This window comes from Thalia democratica, chromosome 4 (assembly GCF_965202585.1).
Source record: "Thalia democratica chromosome 4, ktThaDemo2.hap1.1, whole genome shotgun sequence".
Taxonomy (NCBI): Eukaryota; Metazoa; Chordata; class Thaliacea; order Salpida; family Salpidae; genus Thalia; species Thalia democratica.
In genome coordinates, this window is record NC_139168.1 from 81741265 (window position 1) to 81762660 (window position 21396).

A 21396-nucleotide genomic window follows, 5' to 3' on the forward strand; every position below is an offset into this window, starting at 1 on the left:
TTAAATGTTTAAAAATCTAGACTGACGTAACATAAAAAAATCACAAACAATATAATTGAATTTATATATTAAAAAATTAATATTTTGAGTACTTCCTTCTTCCGATGTAAAAACGTTTTTACGGCCTAAACCGGCTGATAAATATATGTATATAGATATAAAGTTCAAGTATTTTTAAAATCGTCATTTCAATATATTATTTCAAAGCCCTTCAAGTGGGCTCAGTAGAAGGTGTTCAAGTTTGAATATTAACCTTATTTTATATATTTATATATCGAACAATTAAAAATCTGCACAACAGTGAGGTTAATTCATCAAAAAATAACTTAATATTAATACATTTATATCTATATTTTACGATATTATATATTTTGTCTGATTTTTTTAACATAAGTCAGCTGAACAATTTCGTTTTAAACGCCTTGTTTTATTATTGATTATTGAATTTATAATTAAAAAATAAAGGTGTCATGAACACTTTATGACGTAAGAAATGTTTTGAAGAAATAATGATAAAGTAAATTTTGGATAGTTTTTGCATTTTATATATGTTAATATATCATTCTATATTTAGTTCAACCAAAGTTTAATACAACTATATTGAGCGTAATATTTAATTTTGAGCATAAACAAATAGAATTGAATTCTAATACATAAAAAAATCTTAAACGTAGCTATGTTTAAACATTACACAGTTCAACTAATTTTTTGCATGAATTCTGTTCAATTTACTTTTAAGAAATTAAGAACATTTGTACAGCCGAAACCGGCTAATTTAATTTTTATCTTATATATTGTAAAATGTATTAAATTATTAAGTTTCATTATTTTAAAAGCCGCTAGAGCTTAAAGTTTTTACATAATTTTTCAGTGTGACATCTTAACTAAGAAAAAAAAAAAATTGTCATTTTAAAAAATATTTTAAAACTACTTATATCGTTAAACTAATAGGTTTTGTAAAACAAATATGTTGTGAAATACATACGACAACTTATTTTTAAAATTATTTTTTTCTAATTAAAGTAAATTCTTAAAGTAATTATAATGTATATTCATATTATTTCTTTTTTTTTTCTAGTTTTATAACAGTATACAAATATACCAACACATTTTTTACATTTTTCTCTTAATAAGTAAGAAAGAAACATTTTGTCTTTAAAACAATAATGAAGTTTTTAAAAAATTAAACAAACCCAGAAACATGTACTCAAAATTTCATATGTATAGCCTGAACGGGCTAAAAATTTAACTAACATTTGTTAATGTTTTTAAAGTTTTAGGTAATTCTTTGTTATTGAAGGTTTAAATTACTTAAGTTTACATTAACTTTTTAGGAAGTGAATTTATATTGTAATTAATTATATTATAATAGACATAAAAATAAGCTTAGATATTTTTTTTAAAGTGTAAGTGTTCTAAAAAATTTAAGACAACTTTATGCTACTCTTGTTGTTTGTGTATGTATTATGATTTTACAAAACAAGAGTAATATTATATACGATTAATAAGTTAAATTACTAACTTAATTAATAAACTACTAACTTTACTTATTATCATTATTATTATTATTATTATTATTATTATTATTATTATTATTATTATTATTATTATTATTATTATTATTATTATTATTATTATTATTATTATTATTATTATTATTATTATTATTATTATTATTATTATTATTATTATTATTATTATTATTATTATTATTATTATTATTATTATTATTATTATTATTATTATTATTATTATTATTATTATTATTATTATTATTATTATTATTATTATTATTATTATTATTATTATTATTATTATTATTATTATTATTATTATTATTATTATTATTATTATTATTATTATTATTATTATTATTATTATTATTATTATTATTATTATTATTATTATTATTATTATTATTATTATTATTATTATTATTATTATTATTATTATTATTATTATTATTATTATTATTATTATTATTATTATTACTATTACTATTACTATTACTATTATTATTATTATTATTATTATTATTATTATTATTATTATTATTATTATTATTATTATTATTATTATTATTATTATTATTATTATTATTATTATTATTATTATTATTATTATTTTCTATGTAGAAAAATTAAACTTTAGCTTTTATACAGCTTTTTTTTCAAAGTATTTTTAATTTTTATAAACTAACATTTTTAGCTGGTTTAAGATTTACAACAATTGAGAAAAGAACTAACTTATTTCCAATTATTATTTGAAAGCGTTATATCTTAGCGTTTTTATATATTTAAATGCTGTTTTGTTACAACTTGTACAAAACTTTATAGCTTATTTCAAAACTTTAATGATAAAAATGACTTTTCAGTAAAATGCTGTAAAATATTGTAAATACAGTTTTAGCGTAACAATAATTTGAATACAAAACGTGTTATTAACATTATAGGTGTTAAACGTAATGTACTACATTAAAAAATAGTTTATATTTAGGTGTGACTGATCAATTTTATTATAAGTAGTAGTTTAAAGTATTTATTTATACAAATATAATTGTCATTTTATTTAGAAAATTAAAAAATAATTACAGTTCTACTACGTTTTTTTTTATATAAAAAACTAAATAATAATTTTTCTCATTAAATTGAAGGAAACCTTATTAAAAACTAGTATCTTAATTGTAAAAATTTGAATACTTTTTAACGGGTTTAGGTTGTAAAAACTATAATCTTTTAAAACACTAATATTTAAACTTGAACAATTGAATAATACTATATTATATAAGTTGGTGTTAAACTTTTACTTTAAGTACGCTAGTAAGCAATATTTATAAACATACATAATTTTTACTACATATAAATATTTTTATAATTTTATGTGTTTATGGTGCGTGTTTATATAAAACAAAATTTTATCTTTATTTAGCTATCAAAATTTATAAGAAAAGTTTCACAATTTTAAGTTTCAAAAAAACAATTATCCTTTTATTTATTCCAGTTGAAATATATTGTTAAAGATTAAAAAACATTAGGTTGTTATCAAAAAGTTTATAAAATTTATTAAAGTTAAAACTTAAAATTAAGTATTAATTATAAAAATTTAAACTTCTGCTGTTGTTTAATTTGTTACTTTTAATAAAATTCACTTAGTAGTTAAGAGCTAATTAAACTTCACATTTTTAATTATCCCAAAACTAAACTTTAATTTTTAAATTCCTTTATCAAAATATATTGTAAACAAATTCTCAACCAAAACAATACAAATTTTACACTAAAACAGTGGTCGGCAGACCATGCAGGCTAAAATTGTTAAAGATATAAGCCCGCAAATAAAAACCTAGAAAACTTACGTGAGATGTTCCTAGAGTTTTACCAGTAAACTATTTACCAGAACAACTTTCATGCATAAATTAGAACAAAATGCTACGACCCACCTAGGACTGAACTCTTCCACATCTGGCACGCCATCTGAAAATGTTGCCCAACCCTGTTTTAGATAACCATTTATTTTCTATTTATATCTTATAAATTTATTATATGTGCTTTAACTAAACTTTTTTACAAAAGTTGCAAAATAGCGGCTTTTACCAACGAAAGATACTACTAACAGTTTGAACTATGGTTTTCCATTAAACCAGGGCTCATAAAAAAACCTTCCCTTGGCACATTTAAGAAACAATCTTAGCTTTTTCTATATATCACATGTTTAATTACTTCTTTATTTTTTGTTTCCCAACTAACTAATGATTTTTGATAGCAAAAACGTATAAAATTTAAAAATAATTAAATCGTGATCATAGTTGTAAACACTTGTTAAAATTAGTATTAGCACATCAAAATGAAATTAAACACAAAAATTCAAACTTATACAAGAAATACTCAGTGCAAAATTAAAATTTATCTCACACGTTTTTATCAGTGAAAAAATAAATGATAAATTTAGCTATTATAGTGACAGTAGCAGGGGCGTGTTTTAACTGGTTTCTATTTCCTGTTAACCCCTTAAAGAAAAAAAAAAAGAAAAGAAAAAAGAAAAAAAGATTCTTAGAATATCACTAAAAAGGTTGTTTATTGACTATGTTTTGGTTATTTGATAAACTTTGAATAATGAATGTAGAATTTATAACACTGCAAGATTAAAATGTTTTTTTAAAAAAAATGCTTATTTTTGCTCAGCTGAAATATATTTTAAATTAATTTTCGATTGTGACGTCATAATAGGTAAAAGTTTTAAAGTAGCACTTTCTTTCTAGGAAACTTTTTATTAAGATGCTCTTAGTTTCCATTAAAAATTGTTACTTAGTGTAAATAACTTTTGATTAAGTATTGTTTTTGAACTAGAAGTACAATTTTATTTAAAAAAAGTTTAATTTAGAGAGTTTTAAAAATTACCTTTAGTCCAATACACCACTTTGCAATTTATTCTTTTGTCATTTAATGGTATTTTAATATTTTTTTATTTAAGTTGTTTTATTTCTGTAAATCTGTTGGCCACAAAGTTGATTCTCGATTTTTTTAAATTTTTAACTAAAAGAGATTTCGAAATCATTATTAAGATTTCCTGCACCATCAGCAAAACATTTAATTATAATTTAAAGATATTTTAATTTAGTTGTAAAAGTCTAAAAATTTTTTGGTAATTACCTAGGATGATGTCGCACCAATAACAAGCTGAAATTAACTTGTGTTTATTATCTTTTTGAACCATAAATTTGGGCTTAAAATCCATATTATAAGCCTTGTATGATTAATCTAAAGTTATACTTCGTTTTAAACAAGCTATATAAATACATAATTAGAAAAAAGTTCATTTTTTTAAAAATATAATACATAACTGATTTTATTTAACAGTATAGTAATATGTATATTATTTTATCATATGCTTTATATTAAAAATAAAAGCAATTGAATATTTAAATTATATTGGTTTTAGATGAATAAGTTTTATCTATGTAGTTATGAAATATATTTGTTAAGCATATAATTGAAGTTAAAAACAAAATCTAATTTAATATAATTTCAGCTTGATATTGATGCGACATCATCCAAGGTAATTAACAATTTATTATATCGAAGTTTAAGTTTATATATATAAAATTATTTAAAAAAACGTTATCATTACAATATATTTTTTTCTGGCTCTTTTAGTTTTAGTTTATCTAAAATTAATACATTATAATAAATAAAAATATATAATATTTTCCCATTACTTCTTTGCTTTTTAGCAGAAAAAAAGCATTTTAAGCAGAGTTTTTCGGCTAAATATTGCGTACTTAACAGTATGAACCCCTTTTTAAAAAAGTCTAGACACGCCCCTGGACAGTAGTAATCATCACAAACAAATATTAATCACATACAAAGTAAATAAAACAACACTAATAAAAATGCTAATTATTAAACCTGATTAAATATAGAAATATAAAAACCAATATTCTATTAAAAATAAAAATAGCTTCCATTTTGACTAAGTAAAAAGCGTTACAACTCTTTTAGTTGTTAAAAATCTCTTTCAATTGAAATTTCAGCACAACTTTGATTTTCTCAACAAACTTTGAGCAATAGTAGATCACTTTGTTGCATTCATAATTTTAATAGACTTTTATTTTTCTGTTTAGTTCAAAAACTAATCAATTCAAGTAGGTATATATTCTCAGACCCAGTCAGAACCCCTTCAGCTGTCTGGTTGTAAGACCGGTACAGCTATTTTCAGTTAAAAAAGTAAAACTAATTTTTGTTTAACATCTTCCTCTAAGGAAATTATTCTATTTATTTATGTAATTTTTAGGCACACAATGTTCTGGTCAAATTTTTATATCTCTTTTAAACTATTTTGATAAGATTTAACAAATCTACTTACTAACTTGGAGGATATTCAATACTATACAGCAAGATCTTAAAATAATATATTCATTTTCAAATAATTGAGGTTAACAGATTAAAATATTCTCAAAGAACTCAGGTGTACAGACTTAATGTGCATGATGACACAGTTTCCCAATTAGATTTACTTTTCGATTCAGACCACGATATGACTGAAATTTCTGACAGTTATAAATATAAATTTTTTTCTGAAAACAGTAGTCGAAAGTTCAGTATTCTTTTCACAAGTACTTTATTTACTTAACGGTCTTTTTGAAGCTTTTAAGTTTTTGTTTAATCAGCTTTAATAATAAGCATTAGGATTAGTATTGTGTAATTGACTTAGTAGGTAATAGGTAAAAAGTATTTGTTTATGACGATTACTTACTGTTACTGTTTAAGCTAAAATTATCTTTTTTTTTTTTTGCTTTTTATCCACTGATGAAAATAGCGTAAAATATACCTGGTTTTTAGCTCTGAGTGACTTTTGTATGTCATTTAATATATTACTTTTATCAATTTTTATTAACATGTTCAGCTGATTTACGTATCGAAAAAGCTGGAAACTGTAGCTTTTTATTTCTATTTAATTTATTATTCTCGTTGTTAGTATAAATGTTTAAACTTTATAAAGTAGATCGCTTCTTAAGAAACTTTGAGTCAGTCATTTATCAATTTAAATAAAAAAATAATTCATTTGTTAATAATTAACAAATTAAAAAGTCTATACTCCTTTAAACTATTATTTAAATATGTTTTTAAAGTTAACAATTATTTTTATTAAAAAAATTAAACTTTAAGCATAATAAGCTTTTTTTTTCTTATTATTCATCAGTTTTTTATAAATTAACATATTCAGCTGGTTTAAGCTGTAACAATTTAAAAAAATATAGGAAGCGCCATTTAAAATAATTTTCGTTTAATATGCTTAAAATTTTGTTTTAGAGTTGTTGTGACTAAAAATTTATGACGTCAGTTCATTCTTTAGATATGTTTAGATATTATGTTACAGTTTATAAAAAACTTTATAGCTTTCATTATAAATTAAATAATAAAAATGATTTTTATGCGACAGTAAAACACTGTAAAATATTGTAAATTAAGTTTTTTGGTAACAATAAAATAAATAAAAAATGCGTTGTTAATATAACAAGTATTATATGTAATAAACTACATAAAAAAAGTTTCTACTTAAGTGCGTTAATATAATTATAGTAAAAGTTTATATTAGTACTTAAATAGTAGTATAAAAGTTTATTTATATAGTTATAATTGTTATTTTATTGAAAGAATTTCTAGAATAATTAGATTTTGACTATATGTTTTTTAAATAAAAAACTAAAAATTAATTTTTTTTATAAAAATTGCAAAATACTTCATATAAAACAAGTATCTTAACTGTAAAAATTTAAATATTTTTAAACGGGTTCATGTTGTACAAACTGAAATCCATTGAAACACTAGTATTTAAGTTTAAACAGTTGATTTATTATGTATTAAATAAGTTGGTGTTAAAGTTAATTTTAAGTACCCCAGTAAGCATTACTTAAGAATTATAAGTTTTGGCTATTTTGAAAGAATTTTATGATTATATGTGTTTATTGTGCTTGTTTGAATATATAACCAATTTTTTTCTTGGTCGATGAAATGAAAATCCATACAAAAATTTACAGTTTAATTTTTTATTTTTAGTTTATTTATATAATGTTGATTAAACATGTTGGTAACATATTATGTGTACAAGCTGATCTTTTGGAGAAAAAGAAAGCTTTAAATGAGTTTATTGACTTTCCGTCGCTACTTTAATTATAGTACTTAACGTAGTATAAAAGGGGATTAATATATATTGAAATACACATACTTACACTTAAAATTTTGACTTAATTTTTAACAAGTTACATTATCAATAATTTACACATATAGTCTCTTTTTACATTCATACTAGATTAAAGAAACATCAGTTTAATTTTGTCTCATTTTCAAAAAAAAACAGTTAATTTTTTTTGTAAATTTACGTCATAATTTGATAGACAAAAACATTCATCTAAAATAAACGTATAAATAATTACAAAAGTTGTGATCAGCATGTTCAATAATATAAACTATTTTTTAAAGCTGTTAAATTTAGCTTACTTATTTGTTTTAAATGTAGTTTTTTTTCTTGTTTAAATATAAAACGATCAGAAAAAATTTAAACTTTAATTCGTACTTGTTTTTTAAGTACGGACATTTTAATTAAGGATAATAGTAACGGTATTTTTATTTTAGTTGTTTTAGTAATTATCTTAAGAAAGTGTAATTTTTTCAAAGTTGTTTATACCTTGTTTAACTATTTTAATTTTCTTAGAGTAAGTTTTTGATTTCAGTTTAAGCTAAAATACAAAAATTGCTGCTTAACACTTTTATATTCCAATAGAAAATTTACATACTTAATAGTTTGAACATTTATAATATATTTTAAAATTTTGAAAAACTATAACAAAATAAAGTAGTTGAAATAAGATTGTTTTAATAAAATTAAAAACCAATAAAAACAAAAATGTTGAAGTAGCGTATTTTTCTAGATGAAGTCATTGTTAAGTTATTAAAACTAAACTTACAAATAGTTTTTATAAGTTTAGAATTATTATTTTTATAATAATTATTTTTATTTAGCTGAGAATAAACCAGCTAAAAAATATGTTTATTTTCTAAACAAAAATGATATGTTTATAGAAGTTTAAATACAGCTTTGTGTTTAAACTTTTTAAAAGATCTATATAAAAATTAACATAGTTATTTTTAAGCTATAAGTTTGCAATTAAAAATAATTAATTATATTTTAATAATCACACTTTAATGTTAAAAACAAAACTTTAAAAATACAATTTTATTAAAAACTCAAACTTTTAGTTATTTTACTTTAAAGATTTTGTCAAATATACTTGATGGAATATTGTGATGTCTAACAAAGTTTACAATTCTTTTTTAAATTCACAAGCTTAAAACCTAGTTACTATCATAAAATTTTTTAAAGTTTTTTTTTCATTTTTTAATTTAATGAATTGACTGAATAGTTTTAGTTAATTTAAATTTTAAACTTTTGACTACCTCATAATTAAAACTTGACTTTTTAAAACTCTTTAATAATTATTTGTAAACGAATTCAGAAGAAACTTCTAAATGTCTGAAAGTTACACTAAACAAGGGTTTGCATTTTGACCATGAAGGGTATAATTGCGGCCTGCGAGCGTGTTTAAATTTATAACCTATACAGCGTAGTTAGTATATAAATTGACATTTTAGTTAATGACTCCTGACATGTTTACGATACCACTGAAAAATGCTTTGTCATCTCAATTCTTAATGTACTTTTTTCAGTAAATCATTTTTCCAGTAAAGCACAACTTATATTCATTTATAGAGGTACGCAACTAAACGAGTTAATAAAATAACAAATGAAACCAAGCGTTGAAAATCTTCAAAAAAAGGCAAAAAGTAGTTAAAAACATGACGTCAGAAAAACGTAAATTAAATAAAATAAGTTTTACATAAGGTTGGTCTTATGGTCATAAGGTTCAATATAATTGTGGTCTGATAATCAATGATTTAAAATATCTAACTGCATACAAAAGTCAAATGAATACAAAAATGATCTGATATGTCTAACGACATACGAAAATCGAGGCTTAAGTTCTATATATATTCGCCGATGTTTTCTTTAATCTTTAAACAAAAGATGTACTCATAAGTTTGTTTTTTTTAAACGGCAAATATATCTCTATTTAACAAAAAATTACTCCTGAGTTTTTATAATTTTAATATTTATAAGCTATAGTTTTGTTTATTTTTATACTTTATATAGTTACGCGAAAGGATTTAAAAGAGATTATATTTTAATATTATTTAGGATTTTAAAAAGTATTATTTTATAGTTTAAGCTAATGTAATAGAATTAGTCATTAAAAACTTTTATTTGTTAATATTAAAACATCAGATAGTTTAGTCGTCTGTAAAAATATTTATTTCAAATCAAACTAAGTTTTTGAGTATCTATTTAGTTTTTAAAACTTAAACAAAAATATTTGTTGTTCTAAACATAAAATTTAGTCTTTAACATTTTAATTAGTATTCCATCTACATATCTGATTACTGATTTAATAAACTGTGCCTAAATAAACAGAGTTTCAAATAATCTATCACACACACAAAATACTCATTTTTCAATGCTACTCCGGCAAATGTTTATTCTTCTATTGTATTTGAATGATACTGTTTTAGAATGTAAGGTAACATAAAAGTTAGGTATCCAAAAACAATATGTATATATATTATTTATTGAACGACAAAAAAAAACGCTTAAAAATTTTTGTCTAAGGACCTGATGTACAAACTACAAAGGAACTTTCCGGTTATCGAGTCGTATACTAGATGCTTATAAAATTTCTAAAGAGCTAATACACATAATTTTTGTATCATTTTAATATATAAATATTTAGTAATAAAACGTTCAATTAGACGAAATGAAAGAAAAGAAAACTCAACGAAAATTGTATTTAGTTTATTTTATAAATCTTATCTAGTAGTTTCTGAATTAATATTTTGATTATCTACATTACTTTACAATGATATTGAACTTTAGTTTACATTTAAGTTTGTACAACTTTTTAATAATGTAACTTTATTTAAAGTACTTTGATAGTTGTTTGTTTTAACAATAAATGCCACCAGTTATTGTACAAACCTTTCAATAACTACAAAAATATTATTTGAAAAAACAATTATAAAAAGAAAGTTTATTTTGTTTTAATACGCATTAAACTTTAGATAAGAGCAAGACTTTAAGTTATAAATTTATTGAAACTGTAAAAACTAGGTTCAATAAAAAAGTAAATTAAACATATATATAAACAAATTAAAAATATAAATAAACTTGTATAAAAGTTTTTAAATAATCTTTAATAATATTTGCTTAGTTTTAAAAATGGTACTTTTTTATCAAACTCTTTCAAAATTCGAAACATATTTGAACATTGTAAAAAAACTGTCATTTTTTCATATAGATTCAATACATAATTAATTAAAAGAGTTAGGTTTTAAAGATAAATATTAACTTAAAAAAAATTAACTCTACAATTAGATTTTACAATTTTGGTTTTATTACTTTAACAGTATAAGCATTTGAAATCGAAACTAATTAAATAAAAATGTATATAAACTACGCAGTGCAAAATTAAGATATATCTCACGCATTTTTCTAGTGGATAAATAGCAACAAATTAATGATAAATTTCGCTTGTATAGTAACAGCAGTAATCATCACTAAAAGATATTAGTCAAATACAAAGTCAATTACACAAAAGTAATAAAAATGCTATATATAAAAGCTGATTAAATACAAAAATATAAACACTAAAAATAGCATTAAGAAATTTAAGCAAAAGTGTAGTCAAGTATATTTTGCCTACAAAGTTTTCTATTAAAAATGCAATTATCTTCCATTTTAACTAAATCAAACGCTTTAAAAAACTTTTAGTTATGAAAAATCTATCTAAATTGGAATTTTCAAAACATTTTGATTTTTCGTCAAATGTTCAGCAATAGTAAATTTTTTTATTGCATTCATAAATTTTGTAGACTTTTCTTTTTTATTTAAGTTCAAAAACTTACCAATGCAAGCAGGTATATGTTCTTTGACCCTTTTCTTGAGCTGTCTAGTTGTAAGACCGATATAGTTATTGTTGCAATAGCATTTACGGTTTTATATAACAATGTTTTTATCTAGTGTAGGTATCTGTTTTTACATCAGGTGTCAACACAGGACTTGAGGTAAAAACTACTATGGGTTTTGCTGCTAAAAAATTAGAACTTATTTATTGCTCAATATTCTCCTCTTAAGAAATAGACCTTTTATTTGTGCTTGTAATTTTTAAGGTAATTGCACAATTTTCTGGTCCAATTTCTATGTCACTATTTAAACTGTTTAGGTGAGATTTAGGAATTCCACTTACTATAGGAGGATATCCATTACTATACAACCAGGTCTTAAAATAATAAAATTCTTTTTTAGAGAATTCAGGTGTACAGGTTAAATGTGCATGATGAAACAGTTTCATAATTAGATTTATTTCTCAGAAGACGATATGGCTGAAAGCTCAGATAATTACTACTAAGAAAATATTTTCTGAAAACAGTAGTCACTAGTTCAGTATTTTATCTGTTCACTGGCACTTTATTAACTTAATGCTCTTTTTGGAGTTTTTATGTTTTTATTTGGTCAGCTCTTATAATAAGTATTAGGGTTAATATTGTGTATTTGACTTTGTTAGTAATTAATAACTGTTTATGATGATTATTAACTGTTACTATATAAGCTAATTCTTTTTTTATTGCTATGTATCTACTGATAAAAAAAGCGTGAAATATTTTAGGATTTTGTACTCAGTGTCTTTTGTGTGTTATTAAAAATGTTTTACTTTTATCAATTTTATATTATCACTTCAGCTGATTTAAATTTCCAAAATGCTGAAAAATGTAGTTTTTTTTTATTTTCATTTAATTTATCATTCTCGTATTTTTTATAAATGTTTAATCTTTATGACTTAAGTCGCTTCTTAAAATACTTTGAGTCAGTCATTTTAATTAATTTACATACAAAATTACTTTATTTGTTAATAACAAAGTTTTGAAGTCTAAACTCATTTAAACAATCATTTAAGTATATTTTTAAAAATTTGCTGCAGATGTTTCTATTTAGAAAAAGTAAACTTTTACTTTAACTATTTATAAGTAACAATAAGTATTTATCATTATTTATTATAAATTAATATGTTCAGCTGGTTTAAGCTGTAAAAAAGTTCAAAGATAGAAAAAAGCTGCACTTTAAATTTTTCATTTAATTTGTTTAAAATTTGTTTTTGAACTGTTGTGACTAAACATTTATTATGTCAGTTCTTTCTTCAGATATTGTTTAAATAGTATTATGTTACAGTTTATACAAAACTTTATAACTTTCATTAAAAATTAAATTATAAAAAAGACTTTGATGCGACATAAAAGTACTGTTAAATATTGTAAATTAAGTTTTTGGGTAACAATAAAAAAAATACAAAATACGTTATTAAACATAATAAGTATTAAATGTAAAATATACATTAAAAAAATTATACTTAAGTGTGTTTAATAAAACTATATTAATAGTTTATATTAATAATTTAATAGTAGAATAAAATTTTATTTAAATAAGTATAATCGTTATTTTATTTAAAGAAGTTTTGGAATAATTAAACTTTGACGATGTGTTTTTTAAATGAAAAACTAAATAATAATTTTATTTCAAAAATTGCAGAAAACCTTGTTTAAAACAAGTATCTTAATTGTAAATATTTAAGTAGTTTTAAACGGGTTTAGTACAAACTGGAATATATTGAAATACTAATATCTAAATAAAAACATTTTTATATACTGTATTATGGGGAGCGGGTCAGAATGACACAGCGACAACATGACACGGTCGTCAAATAGACACGGTGCGTCACTTTGGCACAGCGACAAAATGACACGGTGCGTCACCTTGGCACGGTGCGTCAGTTTGGCACGGAGGGTCACTTTGGCACGGCGACAAAATGACACGGTGCGTCACTTTGGCACAGCGACAAAATGACACGGTGCGTCATCTTGGCACGGAGGGTCACTTTGGCACGGCGACAAAATGACACGGTGCGTCACTTTGGCACAGCGACAAAATGACACGGTGAGTCACTCTGGCACGGTGCGTCACTTTGGCACAGAGGGTCATTTTGGCACAGCGACAAAACGACACGGTGCGTCACTTTGGCACGGAGGGTCTCTTTGGCACAGCGACAAAACGACACGGTGCGTCACTTTGGCACAGAGGGTCACTTTGGCACAGCGACAAAACGACACGGTGCGTCACTTTGGCACGGAGGGTAACTTTGGCACAGCGACAAAACGACACGGTGCGTCACTTTGGCACAGAGGGTCATTTTGGCACAGCGACAAAACGACACGGTGCGTCACTTTGGCACGGAGGGTCACTTTGGCACAGCGACAAAATGACACGGTGCGTCACTTTGGCACGGAGGGTTACTTTGACACAGCGACAAAACGACACGGTGCATCACTTTGGCACGGAGGGTCACTTTGGCACAGCGACAAAACGACACGGTGCGTCACTTTGGCACGGAGGGTCACTTTGGCACAGCGACAAAATGACACAGAGGGTTTATTTTGCACAGCGACAAAATGACACGGTGGTTAATAAGGGAGGGAACGATTTGTTGTGAAACTTCAATCTTCATTGGTATGGACAACGATCTTGTTTTTTTAGGAAATTTTTCGGTTCTTATTTTACGTTTTTATGCTTAAAAAAGTAATACTTGCGCTCTTTTGGCCACTTAATACGTTGTAATTTGAATTAAAATACTGCGTTCCTTGACGATTTACGTTAGTATCAACATCTTAAAAAAATCATTGTGCACTTGACTTAAAAGATTGAATTTTGTGCCTCTAGCGACTTATGTAAGTTGTAACATATATCGTGCACTTAGAAGTAGAAGTATAATGCTCTTTCGCAAATAAAATTGTGCACCTAAGCACTAAAAATGCATAGATAAAAGTATAAGTACAAATAACCGCAAATAAATTAGTTTTTTTAACGAAAAATTCTTAACATCAAGCACCTCTTTGAATAAAACCAATAAATCACTATACACACTTGTAATAGACTATTGTAGACTTGCTTTAACAATATACAATTTTTCTTACTATTATAATACTAAAACTAATAGTATAAATGCTATTTAATTCCTTATATGCAAAAAAATACTAAAATATCTGTCATACTCTAAGTTTAATTATTTATATTTTAGGCTACAAAGTTTTGTAAAAATAAAAAAGACTTATAGTATTAACTTTAATAGAAATAACTAAATTGACGATAAACTTAACTTTTAATAAACTATTTTTAAGAATAACTAATTTTGATTTATTAGAACTCAAGTTGTATAACCTCAGTGCTTAATTTTCTTAAAAGTGATAAATATATAAATGCGCATGAGTAATTGCATCAGACTTTTTATTTTCTCTCAACTGTTCCTATCACTATTTTTATTTTTTCATAAATTTAGGCTCCAGGACCGTTTATTTTAATTATTTGCTTTTAGACAGGTATATTATACGTTTTCAATACAAAGTTTCATGTAAACATCGTAACTTATTAACTTTTGTTGAATATTTTTTTGTATGTTTTTGGAAATTTAGGACTTAACATTAAAAAAAATTATTTCTAATTGCTCGTAATAGATTGTTAAAGCATATGATTTACGACTCGATAACTGAAGTGTTCTTTGGTATAACTTTTCGAGCGATAACCTTTTGTCGTATAAAAAAAAGTAATAAAAAAACTTTTATGTTTAAACAAACTACTAGGTTAAAATATTAAACATATTTAATACAACTGGCTAGTTACTACAAAAAACTAGAGTTAAAACGCGCATGACTTATTCTTACAACGAAATAAGTCTGGATTAAATTAAACCTTGGTTATTTTTTATAACAATTCCGGATAATAATTAATTAAACGTTTAATAAAAAGTACTAAATTTTATTCATTACATAAATATAATAAGTCGTGAAACGTAAAAAATAAAACTTAAGAATATTTTTGTTTTTATACTATGACTTAAATTTTAAAGCATTGTATCATGTCTAGTTTCAAATGTATTAAGCTACTATAGTTTTAGAAAAATATAATAATTTTTTTGTTTAACTAATTACTATCAAAATTTTACAATTAAAAGTTATATTACTGAAGAAGTTTAGTTTTGCTTATAAGTTTGTTAATCTATGCTATAGTGACGTACCGTGTCATTTTGTCGCTGTGCCAAAGTGACCCTGCCTGCCAAAGTGACGCACTGTGTCGTTTTGTCGCTGTGCCAAAGTGACGCTCCGTGTCATTTTGTCGCTGTGCCAAAGTGACCCTCCGTGCTAAAGTGACGCACCGTGTCGTTTTGTCGCCGTGCAAAAATGACCCTCTGTGGCAAAGTGACGCACCGTGTCATTTTGTCGCTGTGCCAAAGTGACCCTCCGTGCCAAAGTGACGCACTGTGTCGTTTTGTCGCCGTGCCAAAGTGACCCTCCGTGCCAAAGTGACGCACTGTGTCGTTTTGTCGCCGTGCCAAAGTGACCCTCTGTGGCAAAGTGACGCACCGTGTCATTTTGTCGCTGTGCCAAAATGACCCTCCGTGCCAAAGTGACGCACTGTGTCGTTTTGTCTCTGTGCAAAAGTGACCCTCTGTGACAAAATGACGCACCGTGTCATTTTGTCGCTGTGCCAAAGTGACGCACTGTGTCATTTTGTCGCCGTGCCAAAGTGACCCTCTGTACCAAAGTGACGCACCGTGCCAGAGTGACCCACCGTGTCATTTTGTCGCTGTGCCAAAATGACGCACCGTGTCATTTTGTCGCCGTGCCAAAGTGACCCTCCGTGTCAAAGTGACGCACCGTGCCAAAGTGACGCACCGTGTCATTTTGTCGCTGTGTCATTCTGACACCCACCCGTATTATGTAAGTTGGTGTTAAAGTTTACTTTAAGTACGCCAGCAAACATTATATAAGAATTATATAATTTACACTACTTTGAACTATTTTTATCATTTGTATTTATGGTGCGTGTTTATAAATAACAAAATTTTATCTTGGTCGACGATATAAAAATCCATATATTAAATTTACCCCTTAAATTTTATTCTAACTTTTGTTGCTTAAACATGTTGATAACTTATTATGTGTACAAGTGTAATTGGTTGAGTTTATTGATTTTCCGTCTCTACTTAACTTACAGTACTTAAAGTAGTATAAAAACAAATAAAGATAATTTAAACTACACATAGTGACACTAAACTGTATGAATTAACTTTTAAACTTTTTACTAATTTTAACAAAACCGTATTTTTACAGTACTAGTAGGTTAAACAAAATTTAAGTTTCAATGTGTACTTGTTTTCCAACTAGTTACATTTTAAGTGGGAGCGGGTCAGAATGACACAGCGACAAAATGACACGGTCGTCAAGTAGACATAGTGCGTCACTTTGGCACAGCGACAAAATGACACGGAGCGTCACTTTGGCACAGTGCGTCAGTTTGGCACGGAGGGTCACTTTGGCACGGCGACAAAATGACACGGTGCGTCATTTTGGCACAGAGGGTCACTTTGGCACGGCGACAAGATGACACGGTGCGTCACTTTGGCACAGCGACAAAATGACACGGTGTGTCACCTTGGCACGGTGCGTCACTTTGGCACAGAGGGTCACTTTGGCACGGCGACAAAATGACACGGTGCGTCACTTTGGCACAGAGGGTCACTTTGGCACGGCAACAAAATGACACGGTGCGTCACTTTGGCACAGAGGGTCACTTTGGCACAGCGACAAAACGACACGGTGCGTCACTTTGGCACGGAGGGTCACTTTGGCACAGCGACAAAACGACACGGTGCGTCACTTTGGCACAGAGGGTCACTTTGGCACAGCGACAAAATGACACGGTGGTTAATAAGGGAGGGAACGATTTGTTGTGAAACTTCAATCTTTATTGGTATGGACAACGATCTTATTTTTCTAGGAAACTTTTCGGTTTCCTGTCTTCTAACCGGTTTTGTAGAATCAGCAACAATCACATTGATTAACTTTAAAAACAAAGACCGCAGGAATTTTTGATCGTGACTTAATAAAATAAAGTGAAACACGTAATGTTTATACCTTCTATTCTCATCGTCGTACTTATAAAAAACATGCTCGTTTTTAAGCAATAGCAAGGTGTTAGGTGTGCTTAAAAGCTGTGCTTAAAAAACAATAACTAGTTGTTTATACCAAACAACGTTTACAAAGATGCAAAAGCAGCAATTTTTTTTAACAAAATACGACTGCCAAAATTAACGAAAATTTATTTTTGATTACTTTCGAATGGAAAATCTTAAACACAGTTTAGTACTAGAACTTGAAACGAGTAATAAAAATTAGAAAATGACTTGCCATTTTACGACTAAAAAGATAAAAACTCATATAAACATATTTTTTAAACTTCAGCAACATTCTGATTTAAAAAATACAATCTTCATTTTAGATCAATCATTCAGTACATCAAAACAATAAACTAGTAGATGTAAATACAGAGGAAAATTTGTTTTATAAACTAAAACTCAGACGTTATCGAAAGCAACTTTTCTGCTGTTGTAATTCTAAATTCTAATGCGGTTCTTATTTTACGTTTTTATGCTTAAAATAATTAATACTTGCGCTATTTTGGCGACTTAATAGGTTGCAAGATTAAAAATATAAAATTAAATATTATTTTCATAACAGAGTTAAGACAAAACCGAGTTTTTTAAAACTTTGTAATAAAACTCAAGAATATAAAGTAGAAGAAATGTTTTACACGCAAATTAAAATCTGCTTTTACTGTATCATTATGAAATTTATTTACTGATTTTGTATTAAATATAAATGCAATTAAATCCTTATATGCAATAAAATACTATAATATCTGTCATACTCTAAGGTTAATTTTTTATATTTTAGACTAAAAAGTTTTGTAAAAATAAAAAAGACTTAAAGTATTAACTTTAATAGAATGGCTGCAGCTTTAATTAGAAGGCTGCAGCAGCAATGTTGTATGTATAACCTCTTCTAGTGATTTTTTTTTAAGTGATAAATATATAAATGCGCATGAATGGTTGCATCAGACTCTTAATTTTCTCTTAACTGTTCATAATACTATTTTTATCTTGTTTAAATTTAGGCTCCAGGTCCGTTTATTTTAATTATTTGCTTTCAGACAAGTTTATTATATATTTTCAATACAGAGTTTTAAGTAAACATCCTAACTTATTAACTTTTGTTAAATATAAATATATATACATATTTAATATAAATGGCTAGTTACTACAAAAGCAGCTTAACTCTGTATTTTTAAAAACTACAGTTAAAACATACATGACTTATTCTTACTACGAAATAACTCTGTATTAATTTAAATCTTAGTTATTTTTTTAAACAATTCCTGATAATAATTAGTTAAACTTAACAACAAAAAATACTAAATTTTATTCATTACATAAATATGAAAAGTCGTGAAACGTAAAAAACAAACTTAAGAAATTTATGTTTTTATACTATGACTTAAATTTTAAAGCAATGTAACATATATAGTTTTAAATGTATCAAGCTACTATAGTTTGGAAAAAGTATAATAAATCTTTCGTTTAACTAATTACTATCAAAATTTTACAATTAAAAGTTATATTACTGAAGAAGTTTAGTTTTGCATATAAGTTTGTTAATCAATGCTATCGTGACGCACCGTGTCATTTAGTCGCTGTGTCAAAGTGACGTATCGTGTCATTTTGACGCTGTGCCAAAGTGACGCACCGTGTCATTTTGTCGCTGTGCCAAAGTGACGCACCGTGTCGTTTTGTCGCTGTGCCAAAGTAACGCACCGTGTCATTTTGTCGCTGTGCCAAAATGACGCACCGTGCCTAAGTGACGCACCATGTCATTTTGTCGCTGTGCCAAAGTGACCCTCTGTGCCAAAGTGACGCACCGTGTCGCTTTGTCGCTGTGCCAAAGTGACCCTCTGTGCCAAAGTGACGCACCATGTCATTTTGTCGCTGTGCCAAAGTGACGCGCCATGTCATTTAGTCGCCGTGCCAAAGTGACCCTCCGTGCCAAAGTGACACACCGTGCCAAGGTGACGCACCGTGTCATTTTGTCGCTGTGCCAAAGTGACGTACCGTGCCAGAGTGACGCACCGTGTCATTTTGTCGCTGTGCCAAAGTGACGCACCGTGTCATTTTGTCGCCGTGCTAAAGTGACCCTCCGTGTCGAAGTGACGCACCGTGCCAAAGTGACGCACCGTGTCATTTTGTCGCTGTGTCATTCTGACACCCACCCATTTTAAGTTGGGATATAAGTAACGGTAATTCAAATATTGTTTTTAATAATATCTATTTTAACAAAGTGTTATTTTTTAAAGTTTTTTATACCTTGTTTAACTATTTTAGTTTACTTAGGTAAGTTTTAATTAAAGTTTAAGCTAAAATACAAATCAGTGCTGTTTATTAAGTTTTAAATTCGATGGAAAATTCACACTTTTATTAGTTTAAACATAATTAAATATTTATAAAATATTCTAAAATTTTATTAAACCATAACAAAAATAAATTGATAAATAATTTACTAACTTAGGAGGATATCCATCACTATACGAAAATTCAGGTGAACAGATTAAATGTGCATGATGACACAGTGTTCTGATTAGATTGACTTTTTGTTTCAGACCAGTTTGTTTTTGGATTTTTTATGTTTGTACTTAATCAGATCTAACAATTAGTGTTTTGATTAATTTTGTGTAATTTACTTTGTAGGTAATTAATATTTGTTTTTTGATGATTACTAACTATTACTATGTAAGCTAAAATTATCTGTTTTTTATTGCTATGTATCCACTGACGAAAATAGCGTGAAATATACCTTGTTTTTAGCAGTGACTCCATTTCGTATGTTGTTTAATATTTATTACTTTTGTCAACTTTCTATTATCACGTTCAGCTGATTTAATAGGTGGGTGTCAGAATGACACAGCGACAAAATGACACGGTGCGTCACTTTGGCACGGTGCGTCACTTTGACACGGAGGGTCACTTTGGCACGGCGACAAAATGACACGGTGCATCATTTTGGCACAGCGACAAAATGACACGGTGGGTCACTCTGGCACGGTGCGTCACTTTGGTACAGAGGGTCACTTTGGCACGGCGACAAAATGACACAGTGCGTCACTTTGGCACAGCGACAAAATGACACGGTGCGTCATTTTGTCACAGAGGGTCACTTTGGCACAGAGACAAAACGACACAGTGCGTCACTTTGGCACGGAGGGTCATTTTGGCACAGCGACAAAATGACACGGTGCGTCACTTTGCCACAGAGGGTCACTTTGGCACGGCGACAAAACGACACAGTGCGTCACTTTGGCACGGAGGGTCACTTTGGCACGGCGACAAAACGACACAGTGCGTCACTTTGGCACGGAGGGTCACTTTGGCACAGCGACAAAATGACACGGTGCGTCACTTTGCCACAGAGGGTCATTTTTGCACGGCAACAAAACGACACGGTGCGTCACTTTAGCACGGAGGGTCACTTTGGCACAGCGACAAAATGACACGGAGCGTCACTTTGGCACAGCGACAAAACGACACATTGCGTCACTTTGGCAGGCAGGGTCACTTTGGCACAGCGACAAAATGACACGGTACGTCACTATAGCATAGATTAACAAACTTATAAGCAAAACTAAACTTCTTCAGTAATATAACTTTTAATTGTAAAATTTTGATAGTAATTAGTTAAACAAAAAAATTATTATATTTTTCTAAAACTATAGTAGCTTAATACATTTGAAACTAGACATGATACAATGCTTTAAAATTTAAGTCATAGTATAAAAACAAAAATATTCTTAAGTTTTATT